Genomic DNA, 15156 nt, shown 5'->3' on the forward strand with positions numbered 1-15156 from the left:
AAAATGTTCACTAGTCAATCTATTGTTCCAAGAAGGCACATGGAACTGTATTTTTTTTTTTTTTTTCTCTTCCTTTTCCCTGCCCACCCTACCCACAACTTGGTGTAGTTTCCAAATTTGGTGAAAACCCATCAACCCTCTAAAGTTGTCAAGGATTTAAAAAAAAAAAAACAGAGTGATGTGCAAGGTTGAGCAGTTAAATGGTGGCATCCAGTGCACTCTGCTTGGCCAAGAGTTATTACATCTTTTACCATCCCTGTGTCCAGGGAAACCTCACTTGGGATGTTCATGGCTTAGCGGCGGGAAGGGAGAGAAAAAGTTCTTGATTTCTATTTTTATTCCCGCAGGCTTCGTTTCAGTATAACTTTCACATTTATGGACTTGCCCACCAGGGACCTTATATACATTAATCACAGGGCAAGTCTCTCAGCGGATCCATCTGTATGTGTGGCTGCCGTGAAAGGAGTGAATCACACTTCACGCCTGGTTTTGGTGGCATATGACTCATTTTCATGGCCCTAGAACTAAACCGTGGTAGTTAAAACAGCAAAGTGATATTTATAGGGTAATTTTGATCAAGCCTGTCATAATTTTCTTTCCTGGATAAGTCTATATGTCCTTTGTTATAGCTCTAATTACACTGACAGCTTTCCAGAGGGAATCTTAGGGTAGAGGTTATTTAAACATGAAACCAAAGATTTGACATCAGTTAAGAGTGAATGGTTTTTATTTCCTAACATATGTTTTAAGGTAACATAAGCTTATGGGCTGATTTTCCTCTCTGAATACTATTATTTTTATTTTATTTCATATTTTATTTTTAAAGGTTAAGCTCATGGAGCAGACTGTCATTTCTGTTGTTGTTTATTTGCTTGCACCATGCAGCGTGTAGGATCTTAGCTCCTGACCAGGCATGGAACTTCGGCCCTGGCAGTGAAATTGCTGAATCCTAACCATTGGACTGCCAGGGAATTCCCTTATTTTATTTTTTTAAAAATTTATACATATATATACATCCTTTTTTATATTCTTTTCCATTATGGTTTATCACAGGATATTGAGTTTAGTTCCTTGGCTGTAGAGTAGACCTTGTTTATCCATTCTATTTATATATACTAGTTTGGGCTTCCCAAGTGGCCCTAGTGGTAAAGACTCTGCCTGTCAGTGTAGAAGATGTTAAGAGACGGGTTCGATTCCTGGTTTGGGAAGATCCCTTGGAGAAGGAAATGGCAACCCACTCCAGTACTCTTGCTTGGAGACTTGCATGGACAGAGGAGCCTGGCGGGTTACAGTCCATGGGGTTGTAAACAGCTGGACATGACTGAAGCAACTTATATAGCACACATATACTAGTTTGCATCTGCTAATCCCAAACTCCCAATCTACCCCTTCCCCACATCATGTATTTACTTTATCTCTGAGGCGGAAGGAGGATTGTGCTGGTCTCTCCTCCCCCTGCCCCTCCTGGGGGGCAGCCTGAAACAGGATCCCTTGGCTAAAACCTGCACCGATCAATGGTGGGCTGTTCACCTCGTCCCTGCATCGTCTCCCTCCTGAAACTCCAGCTGAGAGCTCTGTTGGGTTACAAATTTAGCAGCACTTCTCCAGTGCCTTTCCCCTTTCCACATCACCCCAGGGATCTCTATTAACTTCACACACTAAAAATAGCACTGCAGAACTGCTGAATGGATGAGGGCGACCAGCAGGGCCCCGGGAAGGCTAAATATTGCTCACATTGATCAGGAGCCTGGGCCCTGCTCCCATGACGCCTGTGGTTTGACACCAAGCTCATTAAAAACATTTGTGCATCTGTGAGCTTGAGAGGCAAGCGCATGGAGTGCATCAGGCCCGGGGGGCTAAGAAAGTGAAGATGCTCTTGCTGAGGTCTTTTCTTCCCAACCTGGGGTTCCCTTTTCTTCTGAATTAATGCAGCACTTACGTGAGCCTGTACAGGACCTGTCTTTCCTCTTGACAAGGGTTCTTGATTAAGAAGAAAGCCAACTCCTACCTTGACTTTAATCCCGGGCAAGATGTAAAGTTTTTCTACTGCAGAGTGTAAAGGTCCCATCAAATAGTAGATGGCCATGTGTTGTCCTTACTTCAGGCTGAGAAGCTGGTGAGAAAAACTTAGGAGTTCTCTGTTTGTGTCTTAGTTCTACAGCATCTTAACTGTGCTCTCTTGGACTAGTTATTGAACCTCTCTGGCCTCAGTTTCCTTATTTGTAAAATGAGAATGTTAATTAAAACGAACACTTCTCTCACAGGTGGTTGCAAATTCAGATGGGATAGGATTGAGTGTTTGGAGAACTATAAATAGCTGAGTACTTCCTATTAATTAAATACCTGTAGGATTAGTGTGATGGTTAATTTTATGTGTCAACTAGACTGAGCTACAGTGGAAGTGAGAAATAGATTTAAGGGCCTAGATCTGATAGATTGAGTGCCTGATGAACTATGGATGGAGGTTTGTGACATTGTACAGGAGACAGGAATCAAGACCATCCCCAAGAAAAAGAAATGCAAAAAAGCAAAATGGCTGTGTGAGGAGACCTTACAAATAGCTGTGAAAAGAAGAGAAGCAAAAAGCAAAGGAGAAAAGGAAAGATACACCCATTTGAATGCAGAGTTCCAAAGAATAGCAAGGAGAGATAAGAAAGCCTTCCTCAGTGATCAATGCAAAGAAATAGAGGAAAACAATAGAATGGGAAAGACTAGAGATCTCTTCAAGAAAATTAAAGATACTAAGGGAACATTTCATGCAAAGATGGGCTCAGTAAAGGACAGAAATGGTATGGACCTAACAGAAGCAGAAGATCTTAAGAACAGGTGGCAAGAATACACAGAAGAACTATACAGAAAAGATCTTCACGACTCAGATAATCACGATGGTGTGATCACTCACCTGGAGCCAGACATCCTGGAATGTGAAGTCAAGTGGGCCTTAGGAAGCCTCACTATGAACAAAGCTAGTGGAGGTGATGGAATTCCAGTTGAGCTCTTTCAAATCCTGAAAGATGATGCCGTGAAAGTGCTGCACTCAATATGCCAGCAAATTTGGAAAACTCAGCAGTGGCCACAGGACTGAAAAAGGTCAGTTTTCATTCCAATCCCAAAGAAAGGCAATGCCAAAGAATGCTCAAACTACCGCACAATTGTACTCATCTCACATGCTAGTAAAGTAATGCTTAAAATTCTCCAAGCCAGGCTTCAGCAATACATGAACCATGAACTTCCTGATGTTCAAGCTGGTTTTAGAAAAGGCAGAGGAACCAGACATCAAATTGCCAACATCTGCTGGATCATCGAAAAAGCAGGAGAGTTCCAGAAAAACATCTATTTCTGCTTTCTTGACTACGCCAAAGTCTTTGACTGTGTGGATCACAATAAACTGTGGAAAATTCTGAAAGAGATGGGAATACCAGACCACCTGACCTGCCTCTTGAGAAACCTATATGCAGGTCAGGAAGCAACAGTTAGAACTGGACATGGAACAATAGACTGGTTCCAAATAGGAAAAGGAGTACATCAAGGCTGTATATTGTCACCCTGCTTATTTAACTTATTTAACTTCTATGCAGAGTACATCATGAGAAACGCTGGGCTGGAAGAAGCACAAGCTGGAATCAAGATTGCTGGGAGAAATATCAATAACCTCAGATATGCAGATGACACCACCCTTATGGCAGAAAGTGAAAGAAGAACTAAAAAGCCTCTTGATGAAAGTGAAAGAGGAGAGTGAAAAAGTTGGCTTAAAGCTCAACATTCAGAAAACTAAGATCATGGCATCCGGTCCCATCACTTCATGGCAAATAGATGGGGAAACAGTGTCAGACTTTATTTTTTGGGGCTCCAAAATCACTGCAGATGGTGATTGCAGCCTTGAAATTAAAAGACGCTTACTCCTTGGAAGGAAAGTTATGACCAACCTAGACAGCACTTTAAAAAGCAGAGACATTACTTTGCCAATGAAGGTCCATCTAGTCTATGGTTTTTCCAGTCGTCATGTATGGATGTGAGAGTTGGACTATAAAGCTGAGCACTGAAGAATTGATGCTTTTGAACTGTGGTGTTGGAGAAGACTGTTGATAGTCCCTTGGACTGCAAGGAGATCCAACCAGTCCATCCTAAAGGATATCAGTCCTGCTTGTTCATTGGTAGGACTGATTTTGAAGCTGAAACTCCAATATTTTGGCCTCCTGATGCAAAGAGCTGACTCATTGGAAAAGACCCTGATGCTGGGAAAGATTGAAGGCAGGAGGAGAAGGGGACAGCAGAGGATGAGATGGTTGGATGGCATCACCAACTTGATGGACATGGGTTTGGGTGGACTCTGGGAGTTAGTGATGGACAGGGAGGCCTGGAGCACTGCAGTTCATGGGGTCGCAAAGAGTCGGACATGACTGAGTGACTGAACTGAACTGAAGACTGACCTAAGGGATGACCAGATAGCTGGTAAAACATTGTTTCTGGGTATGTCTTTGAGGAGCATCTCTAGAAGAGATTAGTATGTGAATTAGTGAGCAGAGTGGAGAAGATCACCTTCTCCAGTGTGAGTGGGCATCAGCCAACCTGTTAGAGGCTCGAGGAGAACAGAATAGTGGAGGAAGGACAGATTCTTTTTCTGCTGGAACTTGGACATTCATCTTCTCCTGCCCTTCAACACTAATGCTCTGGTCCTTGCATCTCCAGACCAGGGCTGAGACTTACACCATTGGCTCCTCTGGTTCTCAGGGCTTTGGACTTGGGCTGGAACTACACCCCCAGCTTTCTTGGGCCTTTAACTTGCAGATGGCAGATTGTGGAACTTCTTGGCTTCCATAACCCACGAGCCAGTTCCTCATAATACATCTCTTTCTCTGTATCCCGATGCATCCTACTGGATCAGTTTCTCTGGAGAACCCTCATTAACCTAATGAAGTTGAACCAAAAAAAATGCTAATAGTCAACCAAGTTTGTGCTATGAGGATGGCCATTTCATAAGGTTCAACCTTCTACATTAATAAGTGGTTCTGCAAAGTCTTTCCTCACTTCTCTGAATTGTCCCCATGAGACAGAAAGATTGTAAGCAGTCTTATTTTAGTGCCTGGGGAAATCTAGGTTTAAAAGTTTACTAGTACCAAGTTGAATAAAAGTCCATGCATGGAACCTGTCCTTCCATGACTCAGTCTGTGGTTTCTTGACCTCCTCCTGCTCTTTAAGGTCTTGAGCTGAAAATGAGAAACTGGAGAAAGAACATGATAAAAAGCCATTTCCCCCAGGAGTTGAGCAGAGTGTAATATGAGAGGTCATGACCTTTATAACAAATACTGTCATAAGGAGTGATCCTCATGTAAAGGCCTCGTTCTGAAGCTGATGCCAGCTCTCCAAAAATGATGACTCTTTTCCAACCTCTGCTGGGCTCCTGCAGACTGTTACTTGTGTTTCTTGTTTCTCAGAATCACCAAGATGCATGGCTCAGGGCTGACCTAGGGATCTGAGGATCTGGCTCCTCAGTGAAAGGGTCTGGTCTGGCCTGGTCTGGGTCAGAGGATGGTCCTCTTTGAGTTTGCCTTTGGCTCAGCATCGGAGCTGCTGACATTTTGCATCAGAGAACCTGACCCAAACAGCACAGGCTGTTCTGTGCATTATAGGAACATTCAGCAGCATTCTTGGTCTCTACCAACTGGATACCAGCAGCAGCCTCTCCAGTAGTAACAACCCAAACTATCTCTGGGTGCTGTCAGATGTCCCCCAGTAGGATAGAATGAGCCCCAGCTGAGAAGCACTGCACCCAGGGGACTTGAAAGTGTGAGTGAGGAGCTCAGTCCATGGTTCCCTATTGATACTTCACTTTGGTGAGCTTCAGCACCTTTGAAAGAATGGCCTTTCTTCTCCTTCCACCTCCCCATGAAAGGTAGTGATGATCGGATAAGCGATGAGTCACGCTTAGGATACTCACTTGCATAAGAATAGGAAGAGAGGGGTACAGAGCCAGGGTCCTCAGGTGGGAAGAAAACCAATCTGATAGAAGACCAGCTTCTCAATTTCCTGGCAGAAACATCTGTCTTCTTGTTTTTCTAGTTAATTATGGATTTTCATGTGCTCACTCAGCTAATCAAGTTTAACGACACTAGACCTAAATCACATTATTGTTATTTTTCGAGGCCCTGTTGGCACCTCGCCACATTAACCCGCCAGCAGCCTGGAGACAAGCGCAGTCACTCAAACCCCGAGCGGCGAGGCTTTTATTAGCCGCGCACCCAGCCCTTTCATAACATGTCACCACTGAGATTATGAAGACAAAAGAAAAGCAACAGAAAAAAGGACAGTTTCCATAAAGAACACTTTAGGAACTTTATTACAAAGCAGAAACTTTATTGCAAGATGGGCCATGAGACGTGTGTCCTACATTTGTGATATTTATGACTATTTTCAATAGAACTTTGGGTTTGGAGAGAGACAGAAAAGGAGAGTTCCGAAGTGGATATTCCCCTTTATTTCCAGGTCCCCGATGACAGCTGGATGCGAGGATTTCCTGGCTGGCCGATAGTGACCTACCTTTGATCTTGATGCTGTCTGTGGCTCCGTCAGTCTCCTCTTTTCTTGTCCTCAGGAATTCCTGGTGGACAATGGATCCGACTGCTAGTCTTGCACCGCCTCCTGACCCCACACTAGCCCGACCTCAGACGGATAAAAAATATTGTGTATTCAGCAAAAAAGTAGGGTTCTTTTGCCTTACAACTTTACATTGCCTGGAGAAAAATTCGTAATACTTGTCATTTAGCATTTCATTTGGTCTGGGTTACAAACCAACTGGTTTTGTGTGTTTTTTTTTTTTTTTTGAGATGGGGAGGGAGAAGGGGTATTTAAAATGAAATGAAAAGAATTTTCTGGATTCTGCAGCCAGAATGTCCTCTCTCATTTCTCTGCATTATTTTTTATTTTATTATAATTTTGGGCAGAAATATACTTTTATTTTCACTAATCTCTAAAATTTAGCATTTCCTTATATTTCAGATGTTGGAAACAAACCATAATAGTGTTCACAGCACCTGTGTGACATCACCAATAGAAATCATTGATATGTTCCTGTTTGATTACAGGCAGATCTTTGCATTACTTTAAGAAAGTGTATTTCGAAGTCAATTTATAATGCTATATTAAGTTCTGCCATACAACAAAGTGATTCATTTACATACATACATACACGTATTCTTTTTCATTATGGTTTATCACAGGATTTTGAATGTAGCTCACTGCGCTATATGGTAGGGCTTTGCTGTTCATCCATTTGAACATACTAGTTTGCATCTCCTGCTGCTGCTGCTAAGTCGCTTCAGTCGTGTCCGACTCTGTGCGACCCCATAGACGGCAGCCCACCAGGCTCCCCCGTCCCTGGGATTCTCCAGGCAAGAACACTGAAGTGGGTTGCCATTTCCTTCTCCAATGCATGAAAGTGAAAAGTGAAAGTGAAGTCGCTCAGTCGTGTCTGACTCTTTGCGACCCCATGGACTGCAGGCCACCAGGCTCCTCCGTCCATGGGATTTTCCAGGCAAGAGTGCTGGAGTGGGGTGCCATCGCCTAGTTCATCCCTCCTCTCCTCCTTGGCAACCACAGTCTGTTCTGTGTCTGTGAGTCTGTTTCTGTTTTGAAGATAGGTTCATTTCTGTCATATTTGAGATTCCATATCTAAGTGATGTCACATGGTATTTGTCTTTCTCTTTCTGACTTATTTCACCCAGTATGATAGTCTGTGGGTCCGTCCTACGGACAGAGGAACCTGGCAGGCCATAGTCCACAGGGTCACAAGGAGTCAGACATGACTTAGAGACTAAACAACAGCAACCATCCATGTTGCTACCAATGGCATAACTTCGTTCTTTGTACGGCTGAATAGTTTTCCACTGTACTTATGTATCTTCATCTATCTTCTTTATCTATGCATCTGTAGGTGGATGTTTAAGTTGTTTCCATGTCTTGGCTGTTTTACATAGTGCTACTCTGAAGATAGGAGTGCATGTATCTTTTTGAATTATTTTTTTCTCTGTATATATGCCCAGGGGTGGGATTGCTGGATCATATGTTAATTCTATTTTTGGTTTTCTGAGGAACCTCCATCCTGTTCTCCATAGTGGGTACACCAACTTGCATTGTAGGAGGGTTCCCTTTTCTTCACAGCCTCTGGCATTTGTTATTTGTAGACTTTTTGATGATGGCCATTCTGAAAAGTGTGAGAAAGCAACTCATTGTAGTTTTGACTTTTCATGTGCCTATTGGCTATCTGTAAATCTTCTTTGGCAAAATGTCTGTTTAGGTCTTCTGACGATTTTTTTGACTGGGTCATTTGTTTTTTGTGGAGTGCTCACTTTTCATAATGCAATCTCTCTCTTCTGAGGGCAGTCTATAATTTGTTTCTGAGCTCCAAGAGTTGTATCATAGACTCTTGCATCTAATACACTAAAGAGAAATTACTCTTTTTCTATATAGGTCAGTTATTGGTATACAATGTCAGATGGATTTTCATGAGATTCCTGAATATCATTATGAAGTGATCTGGATTTTTTTCAGATATGCTAGAGCATTGGGCTTGAAGGCTTGAGTTTTAGAGTCAGATCTGGATTTGAATCCTGGGTCTGTTGCTGCTAGCTGTGTGATACTGGGCAAGTTATTGATATTTTGCCTTTTTTCGGGGGGGGGGGGCTGTACCAGATCTTAGTTATGACATGTGGAATCTCTTCTCGGATCAGGGATTGAATCCAGGCCCCCTGTATTGAGAGTGCAGAGTGTTAACCACTAGATCACCAGGGAAGTCCCAATATTTTGCATTTTAAAGCGTTAGTTTCCTTATTTATAAACATCTTCTAGTAGTAAAAATTAGATCATAAAGTTTCTCTAAGGATAGAATGAAATAGTGTGTGTAAAATACAACACAGGCTGTATTTTACAGGCACTATTCACTGTGACATAGTGAATAGTCATTTGACAGAGGATGTTGATATATTTCTTTCTAAGCTGGGATGAGTCCGGTAACATCTGCCTAACTTAGTAACCTTAGCTGCCCTCCTCAATTAATTCCTCACTGTAGTTTTCATGATCTCACCTCCAAATCATAATTCTCAGGGCCCCGTGAGTATATTTTAAGATGTTTCTTGGCCAGAAGATCTTCCATAGTGATTTTGTTACTCATCAACTAGGGAAGCAGATGAGGATTATAAATAATAAGCACTGAAGACAGCAAGTATATGTTCCAGAGTGAGAAGAATCAGTCCTTAGGGAAATCATCTGAACTTTAGAGTGAAAAGATAAAGAATTAATAGGAAGTGTGGGAATAATCATGGAGTTTAAAAAACCCTACTATCTCTGCAAAACTATGGGCATTCATTATGGTAAAAATGGGTTCCTGGTTGTATTTGCTCAAAGATGGAGAATGGGGTAAAAAAAGAAGCAAGAACTTTTTTTCAACAAGGAATCAAAGCTCTGAATTTTCTTGAAAAAACAAAATAGAACAAAGACAAAGAGGATTTTCTCATGCAAGGCAATTTGACAATGATAACTCAAGGCCCAAACAGATTGATTAGGGCACTAAAGACTTGAGAGGACAGAACAAGGGCCTTTTAAAATGCATTTTTAAAATTTTCTTTTTTTCTATTGATGTTATTTTATTTTTAACTTTTTATTTTGTATTGGGGTATAGCCATCTATTGCGAAGAGCAAACTTATTGGAAAAGACCCTGATGCTGGGAAAGATTGAGGGCAGGAGGAGAAGGGGGTGGCAGAGGATGAGATGGTTGGATGGCATCACCAACTCAGTGGACATGAGTTTGAACAAACTCAGGGAGATAGTGAAGGACAGGGACGCCTGGCATGCTGCAGACCATGAGGCTGCACAGTCAGACATGACTTGGCGACTGAATAAAAGAACATAGCTGATTAACAATGTTCTGATAGTTTCAGGTGAACAGTGAAGGGACTCAGTTGCCCGTATACATGTATCCATTCTGCCCCAAACTCCCTCCCATCCAGGCTTCCAAATAACGTTGAGCAGAGTTCCATGACCTATATAGTAGGTCAGAACCAGGGTCTTTTAGGAAAATCCCTGTCCCATCTCTTTTCACAGTCCTGGGTTGCAGACATGTTCTTCAGTTGATGAGATCACTGAGAAATTTCTGGTGTTTGGTGGGCTTCAGATCTCACCGAGATGCTGTTTGGGTGGCAGACAGGCTGGAAAGGTGGTGGCTAGGTAAAGGTTTTTCTGGAGGTTTCTAGAAGGATTCTTTCCTGACTTGGAGTAAGGATTTGGGAATGAGATGGAGTTGTGTACAACTGAGGGAATAGAAAATTAAATAAAATTAAGAGAGGGTAAGATAGATTTAGGGCTAGGTTTCCAGGGGCTTCCACGTGGGCTAACTCATGTAATCTCAAATGATCCTGGGTAGGGGGACGTGATGGTGCCCTATCTGTGCTCCAGGCAACAACAGTGCTCTGAGAGCTCAGTGACCTATCAGAGGTTGTTCAGCTGGTAGGTGGTAAAGCTGAGATCTGAACCTAGGTCTGCAATTCCAAAACCCATGAAAATCAGAATTCTGGTCAGTTTTCCCTCTTCCTCCTCAAGGAAGATTAAGAAAAGAAAGAAATATATGAAAAAGGGGAAATGAAATAAATGAATGTGTTAGAATGTCCAAACACTGAGGATTCATATTGTGTGAAAAAAGACAGAGAGGGAATTTGAACCATCCATGGAAAACTCCTTCCCCTAAGAACGTCGATGAAAACCAGTAAAACAAAAGAACAACAACAAAAACCCTAACAAAGCAAAGTCTGTGGATATGTCCAAGAAGGTATGAACCAGGGCACTGAGTTTTTCTAGGTCTGGCTCATCTGCTCCTACAATCACGGTGAAGCGATCGTGAAGTGAAGAAGATGCTGAAAGCTATAATGACAGATTTTGAAAAATGGCAAAGATACTGCAAACTAAAAGTGAATATCTCTTGAATAGATTTAAATTTCCTTGTAAGAGAATGGAGCAAATACCAGGAGAAAAGAAATCTGGAGTCGTATGGAGGATAATGAAATCATCAGCAACAGGCCAGCTGAGAGCTGAAAACAAAGAATCTTGCCCCCAAAACCTGATAGCCTCTCACCGATGGAATTATAAAATCAGTGGGCAAAGGGAAAATAAATTTAATGTATTGAATATTTGGTAACACATAGCAAGGTGGAGAAAAGGCAGGTTCGTTGAGCAGAACATTTCAGCAAAGTATTTGACACTACGTTGGGATGGATTTTTCTTTTAAAAAGTTACTTGAGTTAGACTAAATTTTGTTAGAATTGCTCTCAGCATGCCTGCAGGTGGCTATTCCAACGTATTTTGGATATCATAAAGGATCATGACATTATAAAAGGACAGGTGAAACCGCCCCCCCTCACTTTGAGATTATTGCAAACTAAAAAGAAACTATTCCCATTTTGGTTTGACCCCAGATGGATTGTTTCCTGCTTAAAAGACATCTTATGTAAGACATCTTTATCTCTTAACTTTACTCCTATGATGATATGATAATGTGTCCCTAGTTGCTCTTTCCTGGGAAACACTCAAAGCTTCTACTAGTCTTACTGGGAAAACCACAGAAAGAGATCCATAGAGGTCTTGGATGGCATGTTTAGAGCCTTAGTGGAGTTTTGCTTCAGTTTGTGACTGATGAGTTTTCAAAAGCAGCTTTCATAGAGTATCACTGAAGTTTGATGTAAGTGGAGGTGACAGATATAAATGACTTAAATGAAAAACAAGCTGTCCTGTTCTCTATTATATTATAAATCAGAATACAAAGTGCTAATCTTTGTGATAGTTTTCCCTGGTGGCTCAGTGTTAAAGAATCTGCCTGCCAATGCAGGAGATGCAGGTTCAATTCCTGGGATGGGAAGATCTCCTGGAGAAGGAAATGGCAACTCACTCCAGTATTCTTGCCTGGCGAATTCCATGGACAGAGGAGCCTGGCGGGCTACAGTCCACAGTCCACAGTTTGATTAAACAAACAAAAAATCCCCCACTTATTAGAGGGACAGAAGAAAAGATTATTTGTTGGATTTATTGTCCCTTCCAAATGTCAATATCTTTAACTTTGCATATATTAATAACTTTGGGGAAAAATCCTCAGGTCTGGGAAGGCTGGATTTGGGTGATCAGACTTAGTGAGACATTTGGAAAAAAGGCTCATTAAACCATTCCCTCAGTAATCATCAGTGAGTGGTCAATGTGGGCAAAGCACTGTGGTAGGCATGTGAATTATATAGGATTTGATAACACGCAACCCGAAGAACTCTTTCCTATGATGGACAAAGATGGGCTTGGTGCATTCCTTGTATCTTACAAGGCTTCACATATGCAGTGATCCAACTTTTCTGTACTCGGGTAGAGTAACTCGAAGGTGTTTTCTTGGGTGATGCTCGTGTCTGCAGGTAGAACATGCAAAGGCAGAAACAGATGTTTTTGCACAGTCCAACCGTTCACCTCTTTGTGTTTCTCCTTGTGCTGATCTAGAGCCAGCTTATTCTGGTTGGTGAGAACGGATTTTGTGCATTTCTTTCCAACTTCTTATCTGGTGATATCACACTAGTAGCTTCTAACTGGCCACAATGAGAGTATTTATACCATCAGTTCAGTTCAGTTCAGTCGCTCAGTCATGTCCAACTCTTTGCAACCCCATGAATCACAGCATGCCAGGCTTCCCTGTCCATCACCAACTCCCAGAGTTCACTCAGACTCACATCCATCAAGTCAGTGATACCATCCATCCATCTCATCCTCTGTCGTCCCCTTCTCCTCCTGCCCCCAATCCCTCCCAGCATCAGGGTCTTTTCCAATTAGTCAACTTTTCGCATGAGGTGGCCAAAGTACTGGAGTTACAGCTTCAGCATCATTCTCTCCAAAGAAATCCCAGGGCTGATCTCCTTCAGAATGGACTGGTTGGATCTCCTTGCAGTCCAAGGGACTCTCAAGAGTCTTCTCCAGCACCACAGTTCAAAAGCATCAATTCTTCGGCGCTCAGCCTTCTTCACAGTCCAACTCTCACATCCATACATGACCACAGGAAAAACCATAGCCTTGACTAGATGGACCTTTGTTGGCAAAGTAATGTCTCTGCTTTTGAATATGCTATCTAGGTTGGTCATAACTTTCCTTCCAAGGAATAAGTGTCTTAATTTCATGGCTGCAGTCACCATCTGCAGTGATTTTGGATCCCCAAAAAATAAAGTCTGACACTGTTTCCACTGTTTCCCCATCTATTTGCCATGAAGTGATGGGACTGGATGCCATGATCTTTATTTTCTGAATACTGAGCTTGAAGCCAACTTTTTCACTCTCCACTTTCACTTTCATCAAGAGGCTTTTTAGTTCCTCTTCACTTTCTGCCATAAGGGTGGTGTCATCTGCATATCTGAGGTTATTGATATTTCTCCCGGCAATCTTGACTCCAGCTTGTGCTTCTTCCAGTCCAGCATTTCTCATGATGTACTCTGTATATAAGTTAAATAAGCAGTGTGATAATATATAGCCTTGATGTACTCCTTTTCCTATTTGGAACCAGTCTATTGTTCCATGTCCAGTTCTAACTGTTGCTTCCTGACCTGCATACAGGTTTCTCAAGAGGCAGGTCAGATGGTCTGGTATTCCCATCTCTTTCAGAATTTTCCACAGTTTATCGTGATCCATATAGTCAAAGGCTTTGGCATAGTCAGTAAAGCAGAAATTCTGGAACTCTCTTTCTTTTTCCATGATCCAGCGGATGTTGGCAATTTGATCTCTGGTTCCTCTGCCTTTTCTAAAACCAGCTTGAACATCAGGAAGTTCATGGTTCACGTATTGCTGAAGTCTGGCTTGGATAATTTTGAGCATTACTTTACTAGCATGTGAGATGAGTGCAATTGTGTGGTAGTTTGAACATTCTTTGGCATTGCCTTTCTTTGGGATTAGAATGAAAACTGACCTTTTTCAGTCCTGTGGCCACTGCTGAGTTTTCCAAATTTGCTGGCATATTGAGTGCAGCACTTTCATGGCATCATCTTTCAGGATTTGAAAGAGCTCAACTGGAATTCCATCACCTCCACTAGCTTTGTTCATGGTGATGCTTCCTAAGGCCCACTTGACTTCACATTCCAGGATGTCTGGCTCTAGATGAGTGATTACACCATCGTGATTATCTGGGTCAGCAAATACCACACATCAGAGCTTTCCCCCCCTTCTCCTGATCTGGCTTACCAACACCACACTGGATGAGAATCACCCTGAGGATGGAATGAAATTGAGGACCCCATAGCTGGTTCCCCTCAACAAAAGGGGATTATAGTTCTTGTTTTCTCAAGGCTGATGCCATGGTTTCTAGAACCCCTTAGGTAACCTCCTAGATTTATCAGTGGAAGTTGTCTCACTTCTCCTGGAAATTTTTTCACTGTCTATGATCCTATTTATTTCTTCTCTAACCTTCCAGCCACCCCAGTGGTCAGGGACTGAAGCCCTAATAGCAATGATAAACCTTCCCCTTACTTGATTTTTGACAAATCTTAGATGCTGGGATCTTTTTCATCGCATGGACATGAAAGCTGGTGTCAAGATCATGTGGGAATCTAACAGAGCTATTTAAAACATGGAGAATGACCCTTATCATGAAGTTTCTAGTAGACAAGAGCACGCTTTTATGGGAAGAATTTGGTGGGCAGTTATGTCTACAGTAACAGTGAAAACTGCTTAGTAAGTCAAACATTTCCGTCATCAGTATCATCAATTTACATGCATATGTAGATTGGTTAATAGTATTTTTTCTCTGTAGAGCTATGCAGTAGAGGGCAGCCTGGTTAGGTAACTACTATGTGGCCACTTTTACATATGTGTGCACAAGCACATGCACACATGTGCACACACGCACACACACACACGCACAGGATGGGTAGTGTCAGGGATGCTGTAGTGGGCCCCACAAGCCACATTACCTTAGTAATTTTCTGGAGACACTCAGCTCACAGACACAGAACTGCAGTTTACAAGAAGCCATCCATCTGCTTCAAAGCCGTTCAGGAAAAGAATCCATTTTCTTGAATACAAATCCTCTTTGTCTTGTGATGTATAAATCATCCCTTCAGAAGAAGCCTTGTGAGGTATCAATTCCAGGCATCCTCTCAAAA

The sequence above is a fragment of the Bos taurus genome, chromosome 22 (assembly GCF_002263795.3).
Source record: "Bos taurus isolate L1 Dominette 01449 registration number 42190680 breed Hereford chromosome 22, ARS-UCD2.0, whole genome shotgun sequence".
NCBI classification, from domain to species: Eukaryota; Metazoa; Chordata; class Mammalia; order Artiodactyla; family Bovidae; genus Bos; species Bos taurus.